General features: G+C 37.0%; 1 protein-coding gene and 1 long non-coding RNA gene across 2 annotated transcripts in view; one reads left to right on the forward strand and one right to left on the reverse strand.

The window, feature by feature from the left end:
* The window catches only part of LOC142351045 (uncharacterized), a 29,274-nt gene extending 4,485 nt beyond the window's left edge, over positions 1-24,789 (forward strand). Inside the window, exon 3 of the long non-coding RNA XR_012760937.1 lies at positions 24,589-24,789. This is a non-coding gene — a long non-coding RNA (uncharacterized LOC142351045). The remainder of the gene's footprint in view (positions 1-24,588) is intronic.
* Positions 1-26,651, reverse strand: part of LOC142351224 (mediator of RNA polymerase II transcription subunit 22-like) — a 595,906-nt gene that overhangs the window by 285,635 nt on the left and 283,620 nt on the right. The gene's annotated exons all lie outside the window — the stretch shown is intronic.

Below are 26,651 nucleotides of genomic sequence, written 5' to 3' on the forward strand. Positions count from 1 at the left end.
AATGGATCGCTCCAATTAGAGCAAACAATGGATGACTCCAATTCTCCAAAATTTTTTGCAAAAGATGAAAAAAAATTGCATGGCTACAGTTTGGGAATTTTTTTCAATTAAATCCTATAAATGCAATCGGAACAATGTCCAAATTAAATACAAAAAGTTTTTTTGGAGAAAGTTTCAATCAAAAAACAGATGGTTTTTCTTTCGCTAAATGCGCGGGGCAAAATATAAGGTAAAACCAGTTTCTTCGTATTTTTTACAATCAGAAATCATTACAAAAAATAATGAAAACTTTTCGGAACCTAAATTGTTCAACTTGACAACTTGACTAAAATTAAAAAAGACATGCTGGTCAATTTGATTATCTGCTTCTCTCAAGTTGCTTTTAAAAAACGCAGAATCAAAAAAGCGGTTGAAAAGTTCATGGTCTTCAAAAAAGGCCATGGTCTTCAAGAGAATGAAACAGTCATGGTTTAGAAATGTCGAAAAAAAAAAGAAAATGAACAGGCCATGGTCTTCTAAAAGTTGCACCAAGAAAAATTTGCTGATGAGACAAAACCTCTAAACTTTGAAAATTAAATTTCAAAAAGCAGCAAAATTAATTCCCAACCTTCATTGACAAAACGGGACTTTTTCATGCCAAAGCCGTAATGTGAAAAAACTTGTGGCCTTAAAAACAATAACATCATTTAGTTTATTCTGTTGAAATCACCACAAGAACAATCAGCACGAAGAAATTGAGCATTCGATAAACATTGTCCAGCAGAAAGTTTGAATTCTATCCACCCGGGTTGAGGTGTCACCGCTAAAAATCGTTAAAAGATGTAAGATTTGCGGTGAATTTGAGTAAAAGTGTAAGATTTGCGTTCAATGCGATGAATGCGGTGAAAAAAACTTTTAAGCGGTGAAAAAATTTTTTTCAGCGCTTAAGCGGTGAAAGAAAAAATTTCACCGCTACCAGCAGAATCTGGTGGAAAAAAATTTTTCACCGCTACCAGCAGAATGCGGTGAAAAAAAAATTTTCACCGCTAAAATCGCAAATCTTACAAATATTCACCGCGCTAATTTCAACGCTTATCTTATATTCACAGGAAATATCATCGAAGTAAGTGACAGATAGTGCAGTGGATTACGAAGTTGGTGACACGCATAAGGTAGAGGTTCGAACCCTGGTACGTCCGTCTTTTTTGTAAGAATTCCGTTGAATGCGGTGAAAAAAAAAAATTTTCACCGCAAAATTCAGCGCAATTCTTACAAAAATTCACCGCTTTCAGCGCATTCAACGCTAAAAGATGCGGGCGCTTTGCGGTGAAAAAAGTTTTTTTTCACCGCTATTCACCGCTAATCTTACATTATTTTTTGTCAAAACCTCGACCCGGGCATAAGAATTTTTACATTCATTCAAGAACAATTGTACCACATGCAGCATAAGGCAGAGCCCCAATGACAACACAAAAGAGGGCAGAGTTGCGCGAATCAGTTCTATAAGGTACCTCAGCTACTCGCCTATGCCAGATAAAATTACAGTTTATGATAGCAGCTGTGTGAGTTATGGCTTTTAAGTCAATTCATGTCAAAAACTGAAATTATGTATCCTCATTTCATGTTCTTAAACTATTCGTTTTTTAAAGTTCACTTCCATAAAGCTGCTTGTAAAAACATTTACAGAAGAAGGAGTGGACAAATTGGGCGCTTCACAATGGAGGTTGTGCAAAAAAGGGAAATGCGATGGTGTCGTCTGCTCATATATCTAACTGTGAGAGTTATGCTTACAGGAGGTTGTACCAAATTGAGATAAAATAAGTGCCTAAATGCGTTGATGCGTTTTTTGCTTGAAAAGACAGAAAAATAGCAATTAATATCAGCTCTCATAAGTGGGAGGAAAAAACATAACCTGGAGCTGAACTATATTTTGCACAGTAGGTTCTAGCATGTAAAAAAGTGAGGATTGAAGAAAAACATTGCCAGCCAGAGGTAATCTCCACCCACTAGCATCACCTCACTTTGAAATAATACGGGAATGATTCTTCATAAGATTCAAGAAAGCAATGAAAGCATTGCTTGAGAAACAACCAGCAAAAAAATGTTCTGTTAGCAACGATTTGTGTTGTTGAGCAGAAACTGAAACCACGAACGTTTAATCCAGCCAGTTCAGAGGTTTAGCCTTTAAGATTAACCCTCTAACCTTATCAAAAGTTTTTGTTTATCGTGTCTATCTTGCGCCAGAACAACATTTTGGTCATAAAAAAAGGTTTATATGAATCTAATTTGCCATAGAAATGGCAAAGAGTACCTTACAGTCTTAAATAATGGTCCAAAGGAGACTTTATACAAAAAACGAAACCAAATATTAGCCGATCAAGTTTGGTTGATAGCAGATATCAACAATTGAGGATACTATAATCAATGTAGAATTATGGAGTCTATAACGGGGTCTAACTGTCTGTTTCGATCAGTACACAAAACTAGGACGAAGAACGGATTCTACAAATAGAGACAATTAGACAGATAGAAACAAAATGGAGAAGCTCGCTCTTTTGCTGCCAAACTGAAAATAATGGTTTCATGATGGATAAATGCTATATGAATGAGAAACTCGGAGTACATTTAATTATTTTTTCAGCTCTGAATCATGATAACTTTATTCTGATTTTTGGACTGCCCAAAATTTACCATGATCGTGGAAAAAATTCAGAACAAAATTAGATTTTCTGAAATTGAGCTGCGCTGCAGGATAAATTCAGACTGTAATTGGGCATCACAGAGCCGTTGCAACCGTTCACATCAGCACCCTCTCTTTGAACCCATTGCGAGTTTTAAAATGGATTTCGGAAAGATAAAAGATCCGTTTTTAGGGTCAGTACCACCCACCCCACCCACCACCCACCGCATATCACCCAACCCCAAACAACAACCCCCCCCCCCCCCCGAATAACCCGTCCATGCTGGGTTAGCTAGCCACACTCGCTCCTACTCTGCCCAGTTTGTGGTAACGTGTCCTTTCAGCAGCTTGGGTACGCCGTTTTTGTATTCTCTTATATCTGATGGTGTGCAAGATTCTGCAAAAAATTTGCCAGCGATGAACGCCTGAACTTGAATGTGTCAAGAAGGCGAATATATTCGTATTAACTTGTCCATGACCCTTTTTTGTTTTGCCTCCATTTTATATACTAGCCATCAACTTGACTAGCATTTTTTGAATTAGTTTTAGTCAAGTTGTCAAGTTGAGCGATATAGGTTCCGGAAAGTTTTTTATTGTTTTTTTTCGAAATGTTTTCTGATTGCAATAAATTACGAAGAAACTGATTTTCCCTTATATTTTGCTCCACGCATTAAGCGAAAGAAAAACAGTCAGACACAGTTTCAGTAGTGGACATGGTTCCGATTGCACTTATAGGCTTATATTGAAAAAGAATTCCAAAAATGTAGCCGTGCAATTTTTTTCGTCTTTTGTGAATAATTTTGGAGTATTGGAGCAATCCATTGTTGATATTGGAGCTAAAAATGGATCGCTCCAATTGGAGCAAACAATGGATGGCTCCAATTCTCGAAAATTTTTTAAAAAAGATGAAAAAATGCATGGCTAAAGTTTGGGAATTTTTTTAATTAGAGCCTATAAGTGCAATCGGAAGCATGTCCACTACTGTAACTGCGTCCGGATAAGAAAAATTAAGTACGAAAAGTTTTTTTTTGGAGAAAGTTTCAATCAAAAAACAGATGGTTTTTTTCGCTAAATGCGCGGAGCAAAATATAAGGTAAAACCAGTTTCTTCGTATTTTTTACAGTCAGAAATCATTACGAAAAAAAAATGAAAACTTTTCGGAACCTAAATTGTTCAACTTGACAGCTTGACTAAAAATAAAAAAGAAATGCTAGTCAATTTGATTATCTGCTTCTCTCAAGTTGCTTTTAAAAAAACGTCGAAGAAGAAAAGCGGATGAAAAGGTCATGGTCTTCAAAAAAGGCCATGGTCTTCAAGAGAATGAAACAGTCATGGTTTAGAAATGTCGAAATAAAGAAAATGAACAGGCCATGGTCTTTAAAAAATTGCACCAAGAAAAATTTGCTGATGAGATTAAATCTCTAAACTTTGAAAATTAAATTTCAAAAAGCAGCAAAACTAATTCCCAACCTTCATTGACGAAACAGGACTTTTCCATGCCAAAGCCGTAATTTGAAAAAAAAATGTTGCCTTAAAAACAATAACATCAGTTAATTTATTCTTTTGAAATCACCACAAGAACAATCAGCTCGAAGAAATTGAGCATTCGATAAACATTGTCCAGCAGAAAGTTTTTATTCTATCCATAAGAATTTTTACGTTCATTCAAGAACAATTGTACCACATGCAGCATAAGGCAGAGCCCCAATGACAACACAAAAAAGGGCAGAGTTGCGAGAAACAGTTCTATTAGGTACCTCAGCTACTTAGCCTAATGTCCATGATGATTAAACCACTATTAATGTCACTTTCGGATCAGTACCTCAAAGTGTGATAGGAAAGCCACAAGCAAGTACTCCACTTTGTGTAGGAACGTCCTTTGGGAGTGAGTCTTTTATAAAAAGAGATTTTTCACTAAAAGTTGCTTTTTAAATCCTGACTTTTAATCGGCTTATTTTCACTTATTCTCTGCGCTTTAAAAGTTGTTTCAAATTTTACCTTCGTCGTTCTGCTAAGCGATAGCCCTCAATCGTAAATCCTATTCTTGAATCCTGAATCCCGATTCTTGAAGTTTTACTTGCCTAGCACTACCAAACTTAGCACTTTATTTTATTCAACCATTTTAACGGAAAACAACTCGGCCAAGTTTAGTCTTATTAGAGAATTTTTCGAGAAGTCACAGCCTCTCTGAGGCTGAGTTTTAAAATGAGCCAAATTGAAAACCTTTTGTCTGAAGCCAGAATGACAGCTGAGGAAACAACACAAGATGAAAGCGATTTTAATGAAGTGCGAAGTAAAAGAAAAAGGTTCAGAAAACAAGCACAAATTCCAATCACCAACGTTAGACCAATTGTTGTTTCTATTGATCCAAGGCCATCACAAATACAATTTGCAAGAGCAATCAGATCGAACTTTCCAGTGGTCAAAATAAAGCACATAAGAGAGTTGAAGAACAATACCGATTTTTTATTCAATCTGAGGACCTCGCTTCTAGAGAATGCCTAATGCTAACCGTAAACCTAACTCAAGCTGTTCCAAATGCCACTGTGAATGCCAGAAACACGCTTCTTAAGCACAAAACCAAACCCAGTTTCGTAATTGTAAATATCCATCACAGCATTAGTGTTGATGAGATAAAAGTTGAACTCCTAAACAACAACGCAATGAATGTCAACAAAGTTACACGAATAACAAGTCGAGCAACTGGCCAACCAACAAAATCGATTCGAGTCTTAACGGATTCCAATAACCATGTTAGTGCAGCTCAGAAACATGGTGTCAAAATAGGTTGGCAGCTATACCGATGTGAAGCAAGCCGTGAACCACCCCATGTAATGCAATGTTTCAAATGCCAACAATTTGGTCACTCAGCAAAAGAATGCAGTAATGCTACTCGATGTCTTCGCTGCTCGCAGGAACACAGTGTTAAAAAATGTACTGTTCAAAAAGAAAACGCTAAGTGTTCTAACTGTGGCGGTGCTGATGCGACAGTTTATCGCGGTTGTCCGGCCTATCAGCAGAAGCTAGCTGAGGCTTCAAGAAAGATAAATGAGAATAAATACTCTACTGCAGCGAAAAACTTGAAACCACAAACCAACGTTGAAATGCCGCCACAAACTGAAAAAATAGCTGTTCTTGTAGGCGAAGTCTTGAGCAAAATACGAACAGTTCTAAATACCATGTCCTATAGTGATATAATAAACATTGTCCCTAACAGCGCCTCACGCATCTTCAATGTAAAAATTGATGGTCAAAAAATACATGAGAGCATTAAGAGTGCAAATGCAATCCCTGTTAATTCAATGCCGCCTAACAACATATCAAACAGCCAAATCTTTAACCAAAATGGATAAGCTCAAAATTTTGCAATGGAACTGTCGAGGTCTAAACAACAAAATAAACGACCTCTTTTTATTCTTAGCTGAAAATGACATAGACATAATTTGCGTGAATGAAGTGAAAAAATGGCAGAAAACCAACCCTCTACGTAATTATGTTGTTGCAACAGAAACTTATACCAACAGTCATCATGGCTCTCTTATTTTAATAAAGAACAACATTGTCATAAACCAAACAAAACCAGCTGAAAAAGAGAACGATTGCAGCGGAAAAACACTGGAAATACTAAAATTATGCATCACGCTACCGTATTTTGGAGACTTTTGGATAATATCTGTTTACAATTCACCTGGAAAACCACTCTCACTAGAAAAAGTATTCTCAGAAAGTATGACAAATGTTTTTGTTTGTGGTGACTTCAACTCTCCCCACCAAGAATTAAACTGCTCCTATGATTCTGAAAACGGTGAGAAACTCCTGAATCTAATAGACAACGGTCATTTTAAACTGCTAAACAACGGTCACCACACATATCAGTCGTTCGATGGAAAAAGTAAAAACATGCTCGATTTACACTTTTGCGATAGTACAGTTTTTAGGAGTTTTAGTTATTTCGAAGTCTCAGAGGATCTGGGAAGTGACCATAGAACCACAATCACAACGTTTAACCTCAAAATAAGCAAAAAATTTGAATTGAAATCGGGAATTGACTTCAGACAATTCAGAGAAAACGCTAGAAAATCGTATAGATCACCGGACCTTTGGCCTGCGCAGTATCCGGGAAAGGATGAACTAAATAAGTTTAGCAGCAATCTGGTTGAAATAATACACAAATTGTTGGAAGACTCCTATGTCAACAAAAACAAGCTTCTTTACAGTATTGAGACACACAAAAATTGATAAAACTGAAAAGGAAAAAGCGAAGAGAACTCAAAGGTGCTGTTAACGATGATTTTAGGTCTCTGAAAACCGAGATAAATTATCTGCAGAAAGAAATCAAACGATCACTCAGGCAATCAGAAGAACAAAAAAGTGCTAAAATTTTGGCACGTGCAAGAGACAAGGGCAGCAAAGGTTTTTGGGAGCAATAAAAGAACTAACAAATGACCACGAGTCAAAACAAAAAACTTGCGACTATCCCGATTTAACATATAAAGAGTCGAAGGCAGTCACAGATCATGAGAAAAGCGAGCTTTTCAAACAACTCCTAAAAGACACAATGAAAGACCACACAACAGTACCAACAGAAATTGCCGAACACCACGAGAAAATCGAAAAAGAAACCAAAGCATTTCTAAGTACAAACGTCGACACCGAGGAACTTTGTATTGTGATTAAAACAAAGGAATTCGATGAAATATTGAGAGTATCATGCCCAGGATGCATCATGAGAGAAAGTCACGCCCAGGACCAGATAAAATCAGCTACAAAGTGCTCAGTGAGTTACCACGGAGTATAAAAGCCCTAGCCTGCCTCCTCATTTCTAGTTCAATTAACAACTCGTATGTTCCAGTAAATTGGAAAGAATCACAGATAACAATGATACCAAAGCAAGATAAAGACAGATCAAAGGCTGAAAACTATCGACGTATTAGTCTTACAAATTGCCTGGCCAAAGTTTGCGAAACTGTTGTGAAAAACATTGTCTTAGAACATTGCGAAAGTCTAAATGTATTTGGCGAAACTCAGAGCGCTTACAGGAAACATCGCTGTACCACAGACAATCTTATCAAACTCGCTCAGCACGTTAGTGAAGCTTTCCAATGGTCTGAAATGGTTGGTTTAGTTTGCTTGGATGTTGAAAAAGCATTTGATGCCGTATGGCGTCTAGGGTTGATCCACAAATTGAATTCAATTGAGCTGAAGATCCCAATCATTAAGTGGATAAATTCATTCTCGTCACAAAGGAACGTTTACGTAAAGATAAATACTAGTGTTAGCGCCAGTTTCTGCCCGACAGCCGGTGTGCCCCAAGGCAGCGTAATTGCTCCCATTCTCTTCCTTATATACGTTAGCCGATTGCCAAAAATGAAAGCACAGATTTCACAGTTCGCTGACGATTTTGCCCTGTACTACAGATCTCGCTCAACACAACTAATTCAAAATAATCTGCAATCATCACTGAATAGCCTTATAGGCTGGTGTGACCACTTGTAAATTAAAATAAATCCTAACAAAACTCAGTACATGATTTTTAAAAACCCATCTGAGAAAAAGTCTGAGCTCAATATAAAAATAAAAGGCGTACCCGTCGGAAAAACACAAACGCTAAACTTTCTGGGTATTACTCTCACTCCTCATCTCAGATGGAACGATCACTGCCAAAGCCTAATAAAGAGAGCAAAGAACAGGTTATTTCAACTGTGGAGACTTAGCAATCTAAACATCAACGAAGAGAGTCTTTTATTGGTATACAAATCTTGGATCCGGCCTCTTTTTTTGTACTCAAATGCCTGTTGGATTGACCAATCCCAAGCACTCATTAATAAAATACAATGTGTCAAGAATAGAGCCCTGAGGATCTGCCTACGAAAACCTAGATTTTACAATGTCCAAAAACTTCACGAAGACGCAAACATGCAAACAATTAGAGAAGTTCAGATTAAACTGGCAAACGGGTATATTAGTCGGGCAATTAAACACAACACACAGTCTGTAGTGGAACTAATTCACAAAAAAAGGCAGTGCACGCTTAATAATTGCAAAAGTACTCTCGATCACCTTCAATACTAAAAAAAAGAAATGACAAACTGGTGCACACTAGCCATCCGGCGTAGGTAGCAGCTCAAAACACTGATGAATTACAGAATGAGGATCGAGCCCCAGTGCATCCCCAACTTCAAGGCCATAAATTGTTTTCCAAGAAAAATCGGCAGCCGGACTGACATCAGTGGAAAACTTGGGAATTGAATAATTAGGAATACGAAGACAAAAACGGGAAAACAAGGAAGTGCAACTTTATATTGAAATCTCAGCGAAAAACATCACACAATTTTAATGACTAGCAAACGAAATAAAACAAATTATTAGCCAGCAGCGCAGTTGTGAGGAGCAACGAACACGAATATCTCTATCCCTACAGCTACGGTTCGACTCCAACTTTGTTTATTTATCACTATGCGATTTTGTTTTTTTTTCATATATCAGTCAAAGCGTTTACTACCTACAGCCAACTCAAAACGACTTAGTATAATTGGTGAAGCCAAGCCGATTGGCTCAGCGGAGAATTACGTATACACGTAACTAACAAATCGAACCGATAAGAGTTCGAAGCCGAGAAGTGTCACCTTCCTTTTATTTCCTTCTCTTACTTTTTATTTTGCACATAGGCGTCTTTTTATCCGATCAGAAATATTATGAGTGTATGGCCAGCCGCTCGCTTAGTCAATTCGGGGCCAGACACAACTTAGTTTTAATCCACTTCATTCTTTTCATTCTATTCAGCCAAGCGCTCGCTTAGTAAATTCGGGGCTGAACAGATCACCAAAAACACCAAAACAAAAGCTAATTACGGCAATTATCATTTTAATCAAGCTTCGTTTCCTTTTGAAATCTTTATTTCAGTCTTTTTACCATCTATTTCATACTCCACTGAATTAAATTAAACAAGAGAAACACTTCATCATCTAGCTTTGTGCTGCGCGCGGTTTGGTTTCAGTGGTTTTATGGTTAGGTCAGCGTAGCACTTTTAATCAAGCACTTCTTATTTTTCGTCAGTTTTGATTTTTTTATTCACTTTCCTTTATGAAATTAAAGCAAAGTTCATTTTAACTTTTTCAGTCCTTCCTTTTCGAACAGAAAATTTTTGCATTTGTTCTCCTTAGACTGACGACTATCATATTATACGAATTAAGATCATTTGTTCTATACTACCTATCTGCTTTAATTGTTTGGAAGTTAATTCGTGTTGCGATCGAAAAAGTATTGAAAATATGGGCCATCAAACATGGAACTTAGCGCGGTCAGCTAACTCAATATTAACAATGCGAGCGTGGGTTCGAGACTCAGGATGAGCCAATTTCATCCGTCTCAATTTTTCAGACAATTCCAAACTGAGAACAATAAAACTATGACGCCAAACACCTCCAAAAACAGAACAAAACTTAGTGCAATGCACTAATATCGGTTAAAATTCTGACATCCACACAATGAGGTTCGATTCCCACCAACGTCATCAAACATTTAAAATCCTGAAAATTTATTTTTTTTGTTTTAATTAATTAACAGTACTTGTTACTTACCTTGTGATAATGAAAGTTGCCGATCACACCATCTCCTACGAGGCTAGCCATGTATCCGCTCCATTATCTTTTTGAAATGCTAAGTTCAGCCAGTAGAAGCCCTCCATGGTGCTTGAAATGGCTGAGTGCGCCGGATGCAAAAGAAGTCTTTAATACAACAGGAACAGAAACTCAGTTTTAACGAGAACTTTCTGCTTCAATACTTCTTTTTAAACTGAAACTCTTTCTTAATATGTATTAAACTTCTTTTAACGAATGGTTGTACATGAATTGTGTAATTGTTCTATTAAGTACCTCAGCTACTCGCCTATGCCAGATAAACTTACAGTTTATGATAGCAGTTGTGTGAAATATGGCTTTTAAGTCGATTCATGGCAAAAACTGAAATTATGTATCCTCCTCTCATGTTCTTAAACTATTCGCTTAAAGTTCACTTCAAAAAGGCTGCTTGTAGAGATATTTACAGAAGAAGAAGTGGACTTATTGGGTGCTTCACAACGGAGGTTGTGCAAAGAAGGGAAATGCGATGGTGTCGTCTGTTCACATATCTAACTGTGAAAGTCGTGCTTACAGAGGTAGTACCCAATTTAGATAAAAAAATAAGTAGTGCCTAAATGCATTGATGCGTCTTTTGTTTGAAAAGACAGACCAATAGCAATTAAGCGGGAGGAAAGAAAATAATCTGGAGCTGAACTATATTTTGCACAGCAGGTTGTAGCATGTAAAAATTTAAAGATTGAAGAACAACATTGCCAGGAAAAAGCCAGATGTAATCTCCACCCACTAGCATCACCTCACTTCGAAATAATACGGGAATGATTGTTCATAAGATTCAAGGAAGCAATGAATGCATTGCTTGAGAAACAATGAGCCAAAAAAGATGTTCTGTTAGCAACGATTTGTGTTGTTGAGCAGAAACTGAAACCACGAACGTTTAATCCAGCCAGTTCAGACGTTTAGCTTTTAACTAGCTTTTAACATTAACCCTCAAACCTATCAAAAGTTTTTGTTTATCATGTCTATCTTGCGCCAGAACAACATTGAGGTCATAAAAAGGTTTATATGAATCTAATTTGCCATAGAATTGGCAAAGAGTACCTTACAGCCTTAAATAATGGACCAAAATGACTTTATACAGTAAACAAAAACCAATTAAAAAACTTTTAAGCGGTGAAAAAATTTTTTTCAGCGCTTAAGCGGTGAAAGAAAAAATTTCACCGCTACCAGCAGAATCTGGTGGAAAAAAATTTTTCACCGCTACCAGCAGAATGCGGTGAAAAAAAAATTTTCACCGCTAAAATCGCAAATCTTACAAATATTCACCGCGCTAATTTCAACGCTTATCTTATATTCACAGGAAATATCATCGAAGTAAGTGACAGATAGTGCAGTGGATTACGAAGTTGGTGACACGCATAAGGTAGAGGTTCGAACCCTGGTACGTCCGTCTTTTTTGTAAGAATTCCGTTGAATGCGGTGAAAAAAAAAAATTTTCACCGCAAAATTCAGCGCAATTCTTACAAAAATTCACCGCTTTCAGCGCATTCAACGCTAAAAGATGCGGGCGCTTTGCGGTGAAAAAAGTTTTTTTTCACCGCTATTCACCGCTAATCTTACATTATTTTTTGTCAAAACCTCGACCCGGGCATAAGAATTTTTACATTCATTCAAGAACAATTGTACCACATGCAGCATAAGGCAGAGCCCCAATGACAACACAAAAGAGGGCAGAGTTGCGCGAATCAGTTCTATAAGGTACCTCAGCTACTCGCCTATGCCAGATAAAATTACAGTTTATGATAGCAGCTGTGTGAGTTATGGCTTTTAAGTCAATTCATGTCAAAAACTGAAATTATGTATCCTCATTTCATGTTCTTAAACTATTCGTTTTTTAAAGTTCACTTCCATAAAGCTGCTTGTAAAAACATTTACAGAAGAAGGAGTGGACAAATTGGGCGCTTCACAATGGAGGTTGTGCAAAAAAGGGAAATGCGATGGTGTCGTCTGCTCATATATCTAACTGTGAGAGTTATGCTTACAGGAGGTTGTACCAAATTGAGATAAAATAAGTGCCTAAATGCGTTGATGCGTTTTTTGCTTGAAAAGACAGAAAAATAGCAATTAATATCAGCTCTCATAAGTGGGAGGAAAAAACATAACCTGGAGCTGAACTATATTTTGCACAGTAGGTTCTAGCATGTAAAAAAGTGAGGATTGAAGAAAAACATTGCCAGCCAGAGGTAATCTCCACCCACTAGCATCACCTCACTTTGAAATAATACGGGAATGATTCTTCATAAGATTCAAGAAAGCAATGAAAGCATTGCTTGAGAAACAACCAGCAAAAAAATGTTCTGTTAGCAACGATTTGTGTTGTTGAGCAGAAACTGAAACCACGAACGTTTAATCCAGCCAGTTCAGAGGTTTAGCCTTTAAGATTAACCCTCTAACCTTATCAAAAGTTTTTGTTTATCGTGTCTATCTTGCGCCAGAACAACATTTTGGTCATAAAAAAAGGTTTATATGAATCTAATTTGCCATAGAAATGGCAAAGAGTACCTTACAGTCTTAAATAATGGTCCAAAGGAGACTTTATACAAAAAACGAAACCAAATATTAGCCGATCAAGTTTGGTTGATAGCAGATATCAACAATTGAGGATACTATAATCAATGTAGAATTATGGAGTCTATAACGGGGTCTAACTGTCTGTTTCGATCAGTACACAAAACTAGGACGAAGAACGGATTCTACAAATAGAGACAATTAGACAGATAGAAACAAAATGGAGAAGCTCGCTCTTTTGCTGCCAAACTGAAAAACGGTTTCATGATGGATAAAAGCTATCTATGTCAATAGTATGACAAGCAAAAAGTGCTATATTCAATCCAGGTCTATGCGATATTCTGACGCTTTGTCAACTTTTTTAGCGCCTACTTCTATTAGTACGAGAATATCATAAACAAGGCGGCTCAGCAATGTGCGATGGCACATAAGGTTCCGACCCCGCCCATCCACAATTTAGGCATAATTGTCTACCAAATAAGGAACAGAGAGAGAACCCAAAAATTATTTTTTGGGAATACCAAAAAACCCATAAAAGCCCAAGTATTTTTCAAAGAATTGTGTATGAACGATAAGATAGCGTCCAAATCAAATAACTCAGTGCAGTAAAAATTGAAGCATTAAATTGCTGTGATATGCCAATATTAAGAAAGCGAGTCAAGACGGACAGCAAAATCAAACAACAACAAAAACAACAAACATTCATTACATCAAAACTTTTTGTCCGTTTTAAAAAACAAAAATTAATAACAAAGTCAACATACCGTCAGATGAACCTAAAACTAAACAAAATAACTTATAAATCACCAGAAAAGATATGGACCAGTTCGAAAAAAAGAACAAAAACAGTAAAGTTAAAAAATTCGCTTATTTTTTTAAAAACAATTAAATTCAAAGTAATTAAAACCATTAGATATCAAGTAAAATATCACGAAGGTTTACAATTACTAATGCTTCTATAGAAGGGCATTAGCACCTGTCCTTATTCGTTTCTTTAAGCGGCTAAAAAGAACAACAAAAAAGAAACAAAAATTCCATTGAAACTTGCCAGAAAACGCTGTCAAAACCGTCAAGCCATATTTCGGCCCTCAAAATAAATTCGCTTGCGCCTTCTTCAAACACCGATAATATAGTATGTGGCCATTTATTAGTGAGACTAGGTAACAAGTAGTTAAGTAAAAGAAATGGGCAAAAGTATGTAATAATTTTGATTTTTTTTCGAAACAAAATTATATCCAAAGTCATGAAGATCATTAATTACAAAATGAAATATTTAAATAGGGTCGTTTATTCAACCAAAAGAATTCTTTGAGACCTGTAATTATACAGAATAATTCTTGCGTCTACAAAAAGAACGTCAAACATGACAAAAATCAAATTAATTTACTTTTTTTGTGAAAAACCGGTGTCGAAGTCAGTAAGGTCATAACGCATTCTTTAAAAAAAGATTTTGAGACTCAATACTTTTTGACACCTTCCCTTGACACCCATAATGTCATATTTGACCTTTAATTAACGACATTAGGCACCAAAAAGAAAAATCAGAAGAACAAACTTGCGAAGTTAAAAAGTTTTTTTTTTAGTTTTAGAAAACGATTGTTTCAAAGTCATGAAAGCCATCAGCTATCTACTAATATCAGAAAATCGGCTCACCTATTTTTCCATGAAAAGCCAGTGAAACCTATAACTATACAGGAAATTTCATACAACTGAATTAACAAAGTAAAAATTGCAGTTAAAGACAAAATTAAAATATTCAAGTACTTTCTTGAAGAAAGAAGTGTCGAGGCCGTTAAAACGATAACCTATATCTTTAAAGATATTAATATGTTCAATTGTGTTTCATTTTGAACGCTAATGTTGTGATATGGGAACTGTCAAAAATGTGATAATGTGACTAGAACACGTGAAAAACTGGCAAATTTCTAAAAACAAAAAAAAACTCTGAAATCTAGTAGTATCAGAGCCAGAAAACAATAACTTCAGGCTTGAAAACGCAATCGAGACTCAATTTCAAATCAGTAGAATGAAGAAGCATTCTTAATTTTCCGACACTAAGCTGCAAGTTGACCAAATTAAGAAAAAAATGGAGGAAAAGTTAATTAAGCCATTATTTATTTAAAAATCAATTTGAAAAAGTCGAAATTTCTTTAAAATTCGAAACGATCATAAACTTTCAAGTAAAAAACCAAATGCATTAGCTTGGAGCTGCTTAGAAAGCTAACTGGACCTGTCACTCCTCAGCTTTCATATGATATGTTCCTTTCTTTAATAATAAATATAGGTATTTTTTCAAAAAAAACCGCCTGATTGCAATACGAATTCTTTTTGAATTGAAACTAGCCCTGCTAATGCTTTTTGTCTGTTGGGAACAATTGATTTTTCAAATATTGTAGATATAGATCATTTGTTGGTTGAAAACTCAAAAAAAATTCTGCTGCATGTTTGATAATAAACGAGTAATGCTAGCAAAAAACGACAAAGTTATAATTACAGAGCACTGTCAGCGGAAGTTGAAGTAGGAATAGCCCCCTTCTGAGTCTACAAAGATTGTATTAGTGTTGTTTGGTGGTGTAGTGCCGACAAATTTAATCAAAGTGGACTAAAGTAGCTTATTTCGTGCTGTTTTTGATGAAAAAGGCTGAATTTTGAAATATTTATCCAGAGTTTTTGAACAAAAAAAATAAATCAGAATAATTAACAAGGCTTGTTTGTATTTAAGAAAAATCAACGACACTTTTCTTGAAACTTTCAACAAATTTTAGCCAAATTGACGAAAATTTAGGCAAAAATTTTGGAAAATTTGAATAAAAACAACGTGAATTCACTCTACTTTTCTCAGAAGTTTAAACCTCGATAACTCCCTGTAGAAATTAAAAATTGAAAAAATCTTTTTAATTCCATATTCTACGCTGGACGAGCTTTCTAGTGATACCAGTCTCAACTCTCTACGATGAATATATCGATCGGCGAAAATTGACTGAACAAAAAAAACCCAGTTGGGTATGTACCAGGAGAGGCACGTGCTAAAAACTGTAACTTTGAACACCAAGTCATAATGTTGATTATATAGATATAATTCAATGGTTAGGATATGGATGACTTTTTCACGGTAGCAAAAGAAGATTTGTGAAGCAAATCTCAAGAAAGTTATAACTGTTGAAAAGAAACAACAGTGGGCAAAGGGTAGCCCAGGCATATCGTGCCAAAGTAACTATAACTCAAGGGTCCTTATTGAAACACCACCAACACTGGCGTCAGTGAAGCAAGCTGATTAGTTTGCTTCTCTGACGTCCGACCACAGCACCACCAACACTACCCATTCAAAATTAACTGAAGGCGGAACACCGCACAGTTTTTTCTGGTGACCCCCCTAACCAAGCTCGAACGCGCAACCTCAAGGCAAAGGCAAGGGCAAAGGCAAAGACAAAGACCATGAATCAACACCAATGACCAAGACCCCCCCCACCGGACAATAAAGACCCCCCAGCACAGTCAACATTTCATTAACACAAAACACAAAGCAGAACACAAACCGTCTGACAGCAATGCCGAACAGAACCATGCAACCACCCGTTTTAAAAGCAAAAATCAGGGTGATGGGGGAGAAAATTGCGAAGAACCTGCAAACCATGAGCGAATTGATTGACAGTGGGAACATAAACGCAGCGAAGAATGTTCATGAAAAGGCAGCGGAAACATTTTCGGAGTTCGAGGAAACCAGTTACGAGTTGATTTCACAGCTTGACGAAGATAAGCACGAGGAGTACATCGGAAAAATCACTGACACGTGGAACAACATCGACGACATGAAAATTAAAATTCAGAATCACCTTTCGCAAGAAAACACCACAACAAACTACAACACACAAGACAACAACGAGACAACAGTAACAGCAAACTCGACAGCGGATAACTCAGCAACCAACAACAACAACATCAACACTAGAGCAATTGGACAACAGCAAACATCCGTTAACAGAAGTTTACACAACGAACAACCAGAAACTAGCAATTCCGCTCAACGTGACAACCTCAACAGCTTTTGGTATGATAGACTAGCTTACTCAAGCAGCCTAAACGACCAGCAGAACAGAGTTACTGGAATGGGGGACACACAAACATTCAATCAGCCAACAGAACAACCACAACAATTGTCAACAACGTTATCACAACCAGTTCCATTCTATACGCCTTATGTGGAAGCTCTTCCAAAGATGGATCTTCAGAAGTTCAACGGTGACCCAAGCAAATGGGCAGATTGGTACAGCCGTTTCAGTTTCATGATTGGAGACACTCAGCTCAGTGAGGGACAGAAGATCGCCTATCTACAGGGACTTATAATTGGAAAAGCCAAAACAGCAATTGAAGGATTTGCCTGCAACGGACACCTGTACAAAGATGCAATAAACGAGTTGAAACAGCGGTTTGGGAACCCAAACGTCATCGTCAGCAACTTGTTGGAGAAACTCATCAACTACAGGCCACCAACGACATCTCTTCCTTGGACAATTGTAAATTTTTCCACATTCATTAACACCATGTCAAGGACACTACAAGAACTCAACTTCGAAGCCGATCTCGACAGCACGACAATCTTGAAGCATGCAACCGACAAACTACCTCACAGCGAAGAATTCAAATGGAATCAGTTTGTTTTACGACGAAGAATTCAGCAGCCGACACTTGCAGACTTCAACCAATGGATTAAAGAAATAGCAGAAGCACATGAACGTTCAACGCATCAAGGACGAAGCAATACCAGTCTCAGCACAAACAGTGATACACATCAACGAAATTTCAACTTAATTGGAAACCGACAATTTCATCAACAACCAACTCATCCAAACAGGGAACAACAGCAGCAACAACAACCAACACAGAACATAAACAACTTTAGCAACAACAACAACAACGACAACCAGTATAACCAGTGGAGCACAACACAAATGTTTCAAGCAACAAGAGGAAGCAACAGCAACAACCAGCTTCTGCCTTGTGTCTTCAACGACGGTAATCATCAGTTATTCCATTGTCCAACGTTTAAAGCAAAGACAGCAGACGAAAGACTACAAACAGTTTATCAGTTGAACCTTTGCAGAAATTGTTTGGGAGCGAACCATCGAGCCAACAACTGTCCTTCAATCTCTAATTGCAGGGAGCAAGGATGCGGACAACGACACAACACTATGTTACACGGTGCCAACAGTAGATACGGACGAACACTGACCTCAGTTGTTCTACCAAACTCTCAATCGAACAACTCGAGAGGAAATGGTAACTCATTTGCAGTCATCAGCAACAAAGATACAACCACAACAAAGGACACGACAGCAGCAACTTAAACAACGAATCTTCTTTATGTCATGCCAGTTATTTTACATAACAAGGGGAATAAAGTTTGCACATACGCCTTCATCGACCCAGGAAGCAGCTTGACAATACTTCTCTCGAAGACAGCCGACGAACTACGCCTTCAGAAAGAAACACGTCAACAACTTGTCTTGGAGGGGGCCAACGGAACAGACACAAAATTGTGTTATACAACGTCAACAGAAATTTCGAATTTGGAAGACGACGAACGCTACAACCTCAAACAGATATACGTTGTGGAAAACATCAATTTGCCAAAGCTGAGGGAGCACCCGGGAGACATTGCCAGAAAGTATGACCACCTTAGACATGTCAATATGCCAACTTTGGATAATCTCGAAGTCACAGTATTGATTGGACAGGACAACATTAACCTTATCTCACCAGTCAGAGTGGAACAAGGACCATCATCAGCACCAAGCGCAAGTCTTTTCAAACTTGGTTGGACTATTTCTGGACCTCATACAGTATTGGATGACAGCAAAACACAACATTCAATGCACCATACCGCTTTGTTTTGCAGCAATTGCCTTGAACAAGACAATGACCTCAACGAAGAAGTTTCTCATTGGTGGAAAGCAGAGACAATTCCATTGGAATCCAAAACCAAACCAAATGATCCAGAAGTTTTGTTAGCCACCAAGATACTTAACACAACATGCGTGAGACAAGCAGATGGACGTTATGAAACGGGACTTCTCTGGAAAGACGACAGCAGTTTACCAGACAACCGATCACAAGCCTTGACACATCAGAATCATCTTGTCAACAGACTACAGAAAAGACCTGAACAGTACAAAAAATACAATGAGGGCGTTCAAGCAGACCTGGAAAAAGGCTACATTGCAAAAGTACCTTTCCATAGACAGAAAGATACAGGATGGTACATTCCACACTATGGTCTTGTCAGCCCAAACAAACCCGACAAAATACGAAGAATCTGCAATGCCAAAGCACCACAAAGCGGAACAAGCCTCAATGACAAACTCCTAGCTGGACCTGACCTCCTCGGGAACATGCTTGGAATTTTGCTACGATTCCGACAGGGAGCCATCGCCATCCAGGGAGACATCGAAGCGATGTTTATGCAAATTGGAGTACGACAACAGGACCGACGTTATCTACGATTCATGTGGAGACAACCCAACAGCCCAAAATTAGAGGTCTATGAATACCAACGACACATCTTTGGAGCCAGGGACTCACCAGCTTGCGCAAATTTTGTTTTGCAACAGACAGCCAAAGACGACATCGAAGATCAACCAAATTCTCTGGAGATAATTCAGCGGACATTCTACATGGATGACATGGTTGCATCTTTCAGCGACACCATCACAGCATTCACTACAGCCAAGGATGTCAAAGATACTCTGGAAAAAGGTAAATTCAACCTGACAAAATGGTGCAGCAACAGCCGTGAGTTTTGTCAGCAGATGCAAGAGGATCTATGCAAGCCAGTGGAGGAGCTCTTCAGTAAAGGTTTTCATCAAAGAGTACTTGGAGTTTACTGGAGCTTGGACGAAGACAAACTATTATTTAAAGCGAAAGACAGAAAGAACCTAGACAGGAAAACCTGGACCCAGCGCAAGTTTCTCTCTTTCGTGTCAAGTTTCTACGATCCCTTGGGAATCATATCGCCATTCCTCATACGAGCCAAGATTCTACTGCAAGAGTTGTGGAAACATGGACGCGAATGGGACAAAGATATCGGTTGAGACAATGGAAAGGCCATCAAAGATTGGGTACATGAAACGGAGCAGATAGGTACGGTAGGGGTAAACAGGTTGGTAGGTGGTACAGCACTTGGGGACACAATAGAACTTCATGTATTCTGCGACGCATGATTGGAAGCAACAGCAGCAGTAGCATACATCAAGACAACCAGGATCCAAGAAACCACAACTCGTTTTCTCATGGGAAAAACAAGAGTGGCACCCTTACGTCAGACAACAATTCCCAGACTAGAACTGCAAGCAGCACTTTACGCGGCAAGATTGAAGAAAACAATTGAGGATGAAATGGATTTCAAGTTTGACAAAATCTTTCTGTGGAGTGACAACACGACCGTTCTCAGTTGGATAAAGAACTTCAAATTGAAACACAAGATGTACATTGGAAACCGAATTGCCGAAATAAGGGATCTCACAAACACCAATCAGTGGAACTACGTCAACTCCAAGGACAACCCATAAGATCAAGGAACGAGGGGACTAACAGCAACAGAAATGAGAGAAAAATCTCTTTGGTTACAGGGACCACAGTTTCTTCTATCTTCTACCGACAACTCGACAACAGACAAACAACAACACGAAACTGTTTTTTTGAACAGCGCAGAACAGAAGCCTCAGTGAGCACGACGACAGCCAATTGACAAAGACCTAATTGATGCCAACAAGTTTAGCCAGTGGTTGAAACTAAGAGCCGTCATCCTCAAAATGAAAAACCTCCGAAACAGAACGAGAACACGGGACCAGCAGATCATAGATGCAGAGAACTTTCTTTTCCGTCTATCTCAGCAACAATCATTCGACGAGGACATAAATCAACTAGCACACAACAAGCCAATTCAAAAACGGAGTAGATTGATTCAGTTGACACCTTCAGTAGACGAAGATGGTATCATTCGTTCAAATAGCAGACTACCCAACGCACCAGTTTCAACAGCAACAAAGAAGCCAATAATCTTAGACGGTAGGAACAGGATTATTCGTCTTTTTCTGGAACTGCAACACAACATCAATGGTCAGTTTGGAGTTGAACAACAAACACACATCATTCCGTTGAGCTTTTGGGTTCTTCAATGCAAAACAGTAATGAAGAAGATCTCGAACAGATGCTACGAATGCAGACGACAGAGACAACTCAACAGCCAGCCTCAGATGTCAGATCTTCCGAGCTACCGATTCTCAGTCAAACCTGTAGCCTTCAAGGAAACCGGAGTAGACTTTTTTGGGCCCTTCGAAATCTACAGCCATATCAACACAGCCATGAAAGCTTACTGTTGCTTGTTCACCTGTCTGACGATACGATTCGTTCATATCGAAGTAACCAGAAACTTGCAAAAAGAATCATGCATTATGGCATTTCAACGATTCTTCAGCCGACGAGGACTACCGGAAAGAATTCACAGTGACAACGCTTTATATTTCACCAGTACAGCAAAGACCTTCGAGGAAAGCAGCTTCACAACTACAGAGATACAAAAATATGCGGAATGGAAAAAGATTGCATGGAAATTTATTCCACCAGGAGCTCCACATTTTGGTGGAACATGGGAACGCCTCATTGGGATGAGGAAACGACTCTTCTTCAATATCGCCGGATCTAGGAAACTCCAGGAAGACAGTTTCTCAACCCTTATTTGCCAAGTCGAAGCTCTACTCAACAGCAGACCTCTAACATCAGTCAGCAGTGACATACGCGATGTGGAAAGCGTAACACCAGGACATTTTTTGACAGGAATAACAACAGGACTGCCTTCAGATACTACAATTAGCAGCAACGACAGAGGAACAGGAAAACTATGGAACAACGTCAACATAATTATGAACGAGTTTTGGACACGTCTTTTAAAAGAATATCTGCCAACACTCAGACAACGTCGAAAATGGCATTCAACAGTAGACGGGATAGAAGTAGGGGACATGGTATGGATACTAGAAAACAACACACCCAGGGTTATTTGGCCGGTAGGTAGGGTACAGAAGGTAAATAAAGGTAAGGATAATGTGGTAAGGTCTTGCCTGGTTAAAACATCAAAAGGGGATTTTGTTAAACCAGCTATTAAACTTAGTTTGATTAGCGACAAATCAACATAAAGATTATCAATATTAAATGGGGAACAATAATTCAAACACAATTTGAAGCAAACTTGATATCAGTTTTGGGATTAGGGTAAAGTGAAAGATGAAAAATTTAAAGTTCAATTCAATGAATTAGCAATTCAAAGGGACTATTAGGTATTATTCAGGTACAATTAGGGATTTCAATAAGTAACTCACAAGGCAACTCAAATTAGCAAAGCTTATCGTACATTAGATAAATACATTCAAACGGGAAAATTTAGGTAGGTAGGTTTAACAGGAAGACAAATTCTGGATTAGGTAGGTTTTGGAATTCAAATGCACAATTAATTAGCTTATTGCAAAACAGCAGAGAGTTGAACCGACAGGATAAAAGTATGTTGAATAGTTATTTGACACTAAACAGCTTAGGTAAAACCAGACATCAGCGGTAAAAATTATTACAAAACATTTGGTATTCCGACAAACTCTAATTTGGGAAAAACAGGTAAACGTAGGCAATAGGTACAAGGTAGTGGTAGGTTTAGGTAGGTAGGGAACACGGGGAGCATCAGTTTTTCAACTTTCAAGGAGCAGACCAGCAACAACAACATTTCCGGAAATTGTTCAGTATTTGACAATCGCCAATCAGCCAATACAGAAGTAGATTTAAAACAACTACAAATGTACACAGTTAAACGCAATCAGCACAAAAAGCAGTTCAACTTTCCAGCATACCACTTTCATATAACACTACAAGCAGCACGTTGACAACCAGTACACAGCAACAATCTACAGACAACACCGACGGAAGACATCAGCAGAAAAATCACAACAACAAACACTTCAGCAAGAATTACTTCAGAAAAAGCAAAAGCATTTTTTGAACAGCAGTCAACACATTCATCAACAGCAGACATTATCAAAGTCAAGACATACATACTTGTAGATATGGACAAGTCCATAACTTCAAGATCAGCGTTTTATTGAGGACACAACTCAATACAACATTTCAACATAATCATCAGCAGATGAAGTAAGAAATACAGTTCAGCTACGCAAAAGACACAACAGAGCAAAAGAGAACACGACGAGACGACAAAGAGCAACTTCAAACAGACTTCAACAACAACAACAGATCGACCACAAACTTTCTGATTTTTGGTGCCCAAAAATGGGGGCCCAGTGTACCAGGAGAGGCACGTGCTAAAAACTGTAACTTTGAACACCAAGTCATAATGTTGATTATATAGATATAATTCAATGGTTAGGATATGGATGACTTTTTCACGGTAGCAAAAGAAGATTTGTGAAGCAAATCTCAAGAAATTTATAACTGTTGAAAAGAAACAACAGTGGGCAAAGGGTAGCCCAGGCATATCGTGCCAAAGTAACTATAACTCAAGGGTCCTTTTTGAAACACCACCAACACTGGCGTCAGTGAAGCAAGCTGATTAGTTTGCTTCTCTGACGTCCGACCGCAGCACCACCAACACTACCCATTCAAAATTAACTGAAGGCGGAACACCGCACAGGGTATATAGTTCCTCCCCCCTCAAGAGGGGTCGGAACAAAAAGACGGAATGAAATTCAAAAAACTGCAGTGCTCCATTATCATTAAACTTTAATTACAAAATCAACTTTAATATTGAGTCAGATTTTTTCAATTGGTTTCCGATAACTTCTGTTGTTGGAATAGAATTTTCATTAAACACACACACACACACACACACACACACACACACACACACACACACACACACACACACACACACACACACACAAACACACCACACACACACACACATACACACACACCGCACACACACACACACACACACGCGCGCGCGCGCACACACACAAACATTGCAATTGGTGAAGAGTTTACAGAACAGATCTCTGTCTGCTGCAATACTATTGAACATTTTCGCATGCTTAGGTGTCCTTTTTATGTTACTTATTTCAAAAACAAGAGGAAGAAAAAGTTAAATAGGCAATTTTTCAATAACCAACAACAATAACGCCAGAGGTCAGATTCCGGAATCCAAACGCAATTGAAGACCAACATTCACAAACTGACAAAGTAGCCAATAACTGTCCACAATCTGGTGGAAGAAAATCATCTTTAATCGCACAATTTGAATTGAAACGACCAGAATCGAAGCGCCGGATTACCTTGATATTTTTCCTCGCAAGAGTTCTATTTATTTCAATTGCTTTCCCATCAGCATTAAAAGGTGCTGTCTGTTATTAGTTTCAACCAAACAAACAATGGTTCACTATTTGACAACAGAACAGTAAATGTTGTGGTTTTCCACGCTATTCGATTTCCTTAAATTTTGGTAGCATTCATTGACCCGTTTCTTTATGTTGCATCTAACTCAAAGGTGAAAGAAAAACTGATGAAAACTTTACAAAACTTATGATTTTGTTGCAAAACACAAGATTCAAGTGTGAATACTCGAGTTTAAGATTGTTGGCAACCATAATCAGAAAGCCATATAAATTTTACATTAACTCCAAGGCACACGCAAATTTTGATTTTCTGCGTTTCCATGTTTGATTTGTGATTAGCACCAAAATTACAGTTAATCTAAGTTTCAAAGACAACGCAAACAAATTGTTTCAGGCATTAAAAAATGATGTTCAGGCGTTAATCTACATTTTACAACTTCGAAAGATTCTACGAGCACTAATATGGTTAACATGCAAAGCTATGGCCGCCAAACGACTATCCGCGACAATCAACCCTGTTATAAGCCTCATCAATAACCATTAATTTTGTAGTTTTATTTATTTTGAAGTTTAATCAACCTTTATATGATTATGATTACAGTTGAGCTTTTTTTATGAAATGCAGTTAATGTTTTAAATAACGGTTTGCTTCAACTCTTCAAATATATTTGGGGATGAAAAAAGAACTTTCGGCCTTTGCAAACTCATCATCAAGACGCTTTTGAAATTGAATAGATCCTTAAGAAGACGGTTTTGTTTCTCGCTGAAATATTGAGTCTGTAGCTTTCAAAAAAATATTTTGTTCATAAAAAATTTTCGTGGATCATTTTTAATTGATAATTATTATACCTTTATAGCTTTTAATTGATTTAAGATGAAATGGAAATATTGAAATTGATACTCTGATGTCTCCTCAAAATAAAGAAGGTTCAACAAAAAGTTATTTGTAAGGAAACCTTGAATCAAAAATAAATGAGCTTTACAAAAACCGCTGTTTGCAAAATGATTTAATTGCTTTATTTTCTCTAAATGCACGAATAGAAGAAATGTTAAACGTGAAATAATAAACTCTTGCCTAGAAGTTGAGGACAAATTTGTTTAGCAATCAAAAATAAACAAAAACAGTCTATGTACCATTAGCAATCATAAAACATTACGATATTTTAACCTAATGTGTTCAACATAAACCAGAAAATATAAACCATGGATAGCCGAATTCGATATCCAGTTCGCTCATGTTATTGAGCTTCAGTAAAACAAACAGATTGGTTCATTGTATCAAACACTAATAGAAGTTTACTCAATCCAAAAAACAAAAAAAAACTCGAAGTTTTTGTTTTTACTAGCAGTAGCTAATAGATTTCAAACTATCAAAAAATCAGGCTGAAAGATTTAGATTTTTTATCTGTTTTCTGAAGCTTGTATGTTTACGAGCAGTCTTCTGCAAATTCGTATACTAACTATTGTTGCTATTGAATAGTTCCCATCAACTGGCGGAAACAAATTTGTACATTTTTGTTTTTGACAGCCATTGTGGTACGATAAATTTCTAAGAACCTATTTTTTGTTTGGATTTATGTTTCCATGCAAACAGCTTTTGCTATAGATAAAGAACACAAAGTACAAGTTCAGATCCGGAGATTTAAATTATTGTTAAAAGAAACTTTAGAAATTTAGATTAACAAGGCAACAAATTTCAGATGAAACCAGTTCTTTAAATAATTAAATTTTTATAATAATTACAACCCACCGTTAATATGTCAAAATTTGTTAAGAGGGAGGAAGTTAAGTTTACTTTTATTTGTATTATATATATTGATCTGCAAATTTTTATTTTGTTCAACTAGTTTCTATTTGTTAATTTATATATATATATATATATACATATATATATATATATATATATATATATAAATATGTATATATGTATATGTATATATATATATATATATATATATATATATATATATATATATATATATACATATATATATATACTTATTTATATATTTGATTTTTTATATATGTTTATATATATATATATATATATATATATATATATATATATATATAAACTTATATATATATATATATATATATATATATATATAAACATATATATATATATATATATATTTATATATATAACAACTAGCAAATATATACATATATAATTTAACAAGTAGCAAACAGTGGAAATGTTTTGATATCAGAACTCTCTCCACGTAAATATTTTTTTTCTCGTAAATGCTTAATTGTTTAAAAAATCATGCCCGAAAACAGCACATCTGGTATCGTAGTCTTGTCTGAAATGCAAATCTCGTAACCAAAAAGTTTTTGTTGTAGTGTACTTTTCCTTCAACTAAAAGTGATATTCTATTATGTATTTTTTTCTGAAATTCTGGATTCTTGATAGTTTTATCAATCACTTACATTTCAATAATAGCAAATTATCCA

Source organism: Convolutriloba macropyga, chromosome 12 (assembly GCF_964194025.1).
Source record: "Convolutriloba macropyga chromosome 12, txConMacr16.3, whole genome shotgun sequence".
In the NCBI taxonomy this organism is placed as follows: Eukaryota; Metazoa; Xenacoelomorpha; order Acoela; family Convolutidae; genus Convolutriloba; species Convolutriloba macropyga.